The following is a 6,404-nucleotide window of genomic DNA, read 5'->3' on the forward strand; positions in this document are numbered from 1 at the left end:
CGGACATGGAAGCTCCGAATGCATCCGCGGGACAATCCACTTCCTCATCATAACCAGTAGCCTCGGTCGCGACCTCCTCTGTATCGGGAGAAACCGGAATTGGATCCCAGAATCCCAGAATCCTCCCATCGATCAGGGAAATAAGCGCCTCAGCATGAGCATAATCATTCATGCCACCTTTCATGAGTTCCATCTCATCCTTCAAAACAAAGTCGTTTGCCTGCGTCTTCCAGAGGGCACCAACCGAACCGCGACACTCGCGAAAATCGCCCACCAGGGAATAAGCCTCCTTAAGGTTTCCATACTCGGTCTTGAACTGAGAAAAATGGTTTCTCATCACCTCGACCACCTCTCTCCTACCTCTCCTTTCCGCTCGACGGACGGCCTTGTCGTGATCCTTGGCAAGCTTCGAATCTCGCTCTCGAATTTTGTTTTGTATACGCGCAAGGTCCTTTTCCGCTTTCTCTGCCTCGAAGCGGTAAACCATGGCCTCCCTGTGGCTCGTTTCAAGGGCTGAGCCAAGCATGTTCAGGCCCTGCAAAATTGACCAACGTGAAGAAAAAGAGAAGCGCATGATTCTATCCGCAAAGTTCCTAAAGAAGAAAGGGACTAACCCCGTTGATTATGCGTGATCCTTCCGCGACTACCTTGGACCTTCCCAATTCGTCCTTGGACGAAGGAGGATCGAAACTCGAGGCTAAGCCGGCAAAGAACTCGTCAAAATCCAGAATAGTTACCTCGCTTGAACCACTAGCGTCACCATAAGCAAGGTCTGGATCCCATCCTGGAAGAATAGAGTCATCTACGGAAAACTCTATATCACAAAGACCGATGCCTTTACCCTTAAAGGACCTCACGTTCGTCTCCTCCGTGGGAACATCGCAAGGAGCAGGATCATCGGACTCGGAATCATTATCCGCTTCTACGCCCACTCCAAGATCGGGATGCACAAGTCTCAACGCCTTGTGAACTCTCCTGGGCGTAAAGAAGGTCCAGAAAAATGGACAATTCCTGAGGAGATCCCTCATTTCGATCACGTCTTCGGGGAATGGGTAGAGCGGGATGATGAAGGGACTGTCATTCGGCTTGCTCCAGAACAGTGGAATACAATTTTCTTCGACGGACACAGCATTTATACGAACAAAGAAGAAGAACTACGTCCACGAGTTAGAGTTGGAAATAAGCCCCTTAATCACCGTCATGTATTTCCGAGGGACCAACCGGCAGAGGTGCGGTTTCGAGACAAGTTGCAGCCTAAAGATCGCTTCAAAGTGGTCGGTGGTAAGGGATATGCCATGCTCATAGCTCAAGATCACGACGCCAATGAGATACTGAAAACTGGTGGGATTCAGCTAGCTTATCGATACCTCGAAGCGGTCCAACACATGGACTATGATTTCAGGGATCGGAAACCACAGACGACAGCACACCAAGAACGACTCGTAGCAGGTAAAGTAACCCTCCGGGGGATTATCAGCACTTTCCCCTTAACAAGGAATTCGAAACTCTACCGCATCCGAAATCTGACAGAACGCCCGAACTGCCTTGAGAAATTCACCGGTGCTTCTGCTCGGCACGCTTTTTTCTACCAAACGCTGGCTGATGAAAGGAAATGACTTCTCGCTGGGGGGAGTTATCGAACCATATCTCCCTATCCAATACGCCTCCCCATCGGCAGGATCTATAGAGTGAGGCAAGGACTCAGCCTTCGGGACAAGAAAATCGTCATCGTGAACACCCTCGGACGAAGAACCACGGGAGGTACCTCTTTTCAAAGTATTTTTCTGCTAGACATCTTTTAAACTTAAAGAAAAAAAGAGAAGGAGAAGGAAAGGAAAAAAATTTCTCAAGAAACTTCTTATGAAAATAAGTGAGTGAAAATTGTGAGGAAAGTTACCTCCCTTCTTATAGGCATTAAAAGTTACTATTTGTCCACAGATTCTTGGGTATAAACTTCGTCCGGATACGCCTATCTTGCCCAAATCGCCAAACCGCACGCTAGAATCTCATCGTAATCAACAATTCTAACGGGCTGGGGGGCTAACAGTTGGGGTCAAAAACGGAGACGGCGAAGTTAACATCCAAATATCTGTAAAAATCGGCATTAACCCTTGCGGTGAATTCTTGCACTAATCTCTGTTGATCCATCGAGAAAAAACTCCCATAGTCCAAGAACACGTTCGTAAAACATTGGAAAAGGGTCCAAACAAGGTCGCCACATAACGACCGACCCGCAAACGAGTCGATCGCTACGTAGTGACCGACCCGCAAACGAGTCGGTCGCTAAGTAGCGACCGACCAAGCCATTCGTTCGGTCGCTACATAGCAACCGATCCAGCGCGGATCAGGTCGCTACGTAGTGACCGAACTGTCTCAAACGTCGATCAACGGGTACGACCCAAATACATGCATTCTCGTCTGCTCCTTAATGCTAGCTCCTATGTACCGCAGCCATATCATTTCTCACTCCCATCGATTGGAGTTATCACTTAAACTTTACGATAAAAATTGTGAAAAGTTTACCTTTATCGATTAAAATCGTAATAAACGTTTCGAGTCGAAAGCTGGCCCAAATTGGTCTAAAATGAGAATAGAGACCCACTTACGATTTTTTTAAGGAAAAAGCCCATAGATACTATGGCGGTTTATACTTAGTCCGCAAGAAAAGTTAATGTCAAATTTCCGCAGATAAATGTTAAGTTTCCGCGGATAATCATGAAGATAGAGAAAAATGGAATATCTCTATTTTCGAGTTATGACGGCTTAAGGGTAAAAGAGGAAAGCTCAAACCGACCTTGGAGGGAGTATATAAGGAGTTCTAGGCGAGAGACACAAGGGGAGAACTTTTTCAGGGCAAACTTACCACATAGATCATTTACGCAACTTTCTATTTTTGTTATCTCGAGCTGCGACTCAACTAGGTTTTGCAGTCTTAGGTTATTAGAACTAGGAATCTCGTCGAAAGCTCTCGTAGCCAAGGCTTCTACGTTGTTGTAACGCTCATACGCAAATTCGGAATAAGATTTCTTTTTGCTCTCTTTTTACGATTTCTTATTTTTCTCATCTTTATTTTGTGTTCTGATTGCTTGGCGCATGGTTTAGCAGATATTTGGGACCTCTGAGAAATTAGGGTTTTTCTAACTTACCTAATTTAAACGGAAATCGATAGTGCGAATTTCGGTTCCCACATTGATCATCTCGACATCACAACTCTTCTGAAAGTTGCTTGAAGAAGACATCCTGGTGGAGAGAAATTTCTAAGAGAGAGTGCAAAGGGAATTTGGAAAGTTGAGAGAATGTGGAAAGAATGAAGAAGAGAAGCTCTATACTTATAGAAGAAACAAAAGTAGAAGGAATTTTCCGCATTAAAATAATCAGAAAAAACTTCTCGAGAAAAATCAATTTTAGCCGCAGATTCCGATTAACGCCATCACTCGTCGGGATTTTAACATACCGTCCAACTCCTCTTGCCATGGACCTGACCTCATGCCTTTCACCGAGCCTCGACGGATCAATCCCTAGTTTCGTATCGATCGGAGTTACCAATAGAGCTTTACAATAAGAGCCGCAAAAACTCGTTTTCCCGAATAAAGTTCACAGTTATCGTATAAAAGACGACGGTTAACTTAACACCACACTTGTCTATATATACGAGAAGTGTGAACCTACTCGGAAAATCGACGTCGCATCAAGAAACGTTCTTTCAAACAAATCGTAAAAACGCTTAAGTTAGAAAACAGCCCAAAGAGGCCTAAAACACGGCTAAGGGCCCACTTACGATTTCGTAACGAAATCAAGCCCAACATTGCTATGACGGTCTATCTTTACTTGCGGAAGAAGATAAATCTCACGAAATCGGAAGATAAGTGTCAAGTTTCCAAGATAATGATGAAGATCGAGAAGAAAAGGAATATTTCCGCGAAGAGATGAACTCGACCTAGGTGCAAAAAAGGAAGCGGGAACCGACTTAGAAGGCATATATAAGGGGAGTTAAGGCCAAGGGCGCGAAGGGAGACCTAAACCTAGAAAAACTCTGCTAGCTTAGGAAAATTTAGAATTTAGACGGCTCGATTTTACTTAAACTCTTTTCGTTCTTGTTCTGATATCAACTTGGCTAGCGAAACTCTGTCCGTCTTGTTTCTCGAAAATCCTGTAACCTTGTCCTTTTATCAATAATTAATACGCCACTGTGCAATTTATTTTCGATATTCTGATATCTCTGTCTCTTTCGTTTTTCGTGTGTTTACGCAGACAATCCGGGACCTCTAGGAATATTAGGGTTTCCTATCTTTCCTTATTTTACGGAAAATTGATAATGTGAATTTCGTTTCCCACAGCGAGATCCCTAGTTCTAGCAACCTAAGACTGTGGAAACCGTCATAACGATTGAGTTTGATTTCGTATAAAATCGTAAGTGGGCTCTTAGCCGCGTTTTGGACCCTTTTGGGCCGTTTTCCGACTTAGGCGTTTTTATGATTTTATAAAAAGCGAGCTTTCAAAACAACGTCGATTCTGAAGAACATTCAGATTCCTCGTATAGCGTTGGCAATTCGAGGTGTTCAGCTAACCGTTGCCATTTTATACGATCAATCCGAATTCTTGCGGTTTTTAAATCGTAAAGTTCAAACGCTGACTCCGATCAAGATGAAACAAGAGCGGGTTTGATCCAATCCCGAAGGGGGGGGAGCTACGAGTACGGGACGAAGGCAGACTGGTTGATCCAACTCGCCGAAGGGTGAGTTGGTTGGTGCATCCGGTCCAGCTCGCCCCTTCGAGGAGTTAGACGATGGGTGTTTTTCTGTCCGGGATCCGTTGTCTGAGGCCTTGAGTAACATTTCTAGACTTATTGTGTGAATCCTTTGTGGAATTGTTACGAACTTGATTTTAGGTTTTCTCACTTCTCCATTCTTTTGAATTTTGTCTGTCTTTTACAAAGAAGACATTTGACGGGAAGTTTCTGACTTTGATTTCGTCGTAACCGATTTTGACCCCAACACAAAGAAGATGTAGCATCCCCGTTCCTAGATAGGATCGATGGGATGGGCCATGATCTGAGGAGACGCACCAGCCGGTCCTAGGACATCAAGGCAAGCAGAACATGGCCTAAAACGTAAGGTTAAGTTCAGCAGAAGGTTGGGACTTAATCAAATCATGGGAAAGATAAGTAAATGGAGCTGGACGAGTAATTGAGTAGCTGGGCGAAGCTAGCTCGAAGATCGATCAGCTGGAACAAGTGAAACGGTAGCTCAAGTGAAGTAATTCAGCTCCATCTAGCTGGACAACTAGCTCACTCAACTGGGACAGCTGGGAGTCAGCTCAACTCAGCTGGACAGAGTGTTAACGTATCCGGTCAGTTGGGTGAGTCCGAGCGGTTACAAGGCCGGTTAGCCCGGTGAGGGACCATGGGTACTTGCGATCAGCCTAAGGGCTTGGACAATGGGATCAGACTCATGTCCGACTGGGAAAGGGACCGTTGGGGGCGATTATAGGCGAAAAGATGCAAGGGGAACAAGTTGCACCTGTCGGCTAACAAGTCGCACCCGTTCGCCAAGATGGTTGCCGATTCATTTCTCTATAAATACAAGGTCTCCTGGTCGATTTTGGCTATCCTTTCCTTAGGGAAAAACAGAGACAAAGATCAGACAGAGAGAGAAACAGTTAGAGAGAGAGAGATCGACCAAAACGAGGCCATTTGCGGTGGTTTATACTTTCCGGCGAGAAGAGATCGTGTGGGAAGGAGATAGGCGATCACGTTGGATACCAGAAACAAATAGAAAGTCTTGGAGAAGGGTTCTAAGACACTAGAGAACAGGTCCATGGCCAGTGATGTAACCATCGAGCCATTGGCTTAGACAATCGGATCTAAGGCCAAACCGCCGGTTATATCCTTTCTATCTCTTGTTTACTTGTTACCACATATGTTTCTACCCTCTCTGGTTGTTCTAATGTGAAAGGCGTGTATAAAATGATGGAGTCTAGGCCATGGCTAGGTCATTACATCCTCAACCTAAGTCTCTTAGACCGTTTAGTCGCATGATCGGATTGATCCAAGGTTGAGATCGATCAGTCAGACAGTTTAGATGAACGGTTGTGTCCTCTCCATGAACCGTTCAATGGTTCATGCCCTGTCCATGATCCCCTCTGATTGCCCTTATGCTTCAGGTCGTAGGGAATTTCACCAATGATATCACTCAAATTACCGTAAAGAGTGAATTTACTCTCTCAAATAAGAGGTTCAATTGCAGTACTTAGAGATCGAATCCACAAGGAGCTAGGGAACCTAATAAATCTAATGGGATTTATTAAGTAGGATGGTTTAATGATTAAAATGTAAAATTGCAGTTTTGTTGAGCAAGTAATTGCTCGCTTGATTGGTTGAGGTTTTGGTGCTTAAAAGGAAATAG

Source organism: Brassica oleracea, chromosome C8 (assembly GCF_000695525.1).
Source record: "Brassica oleracea var. oleracea cultivar TO1000 chromosome C8, BOL, whole genome shotgun sequence".
NCBI lineage: Eukaryota > Viridiplantae > Streptophyta > Magnoliopsida > Brassicales > Brassicaceae > Brassica > Brassica oleracea.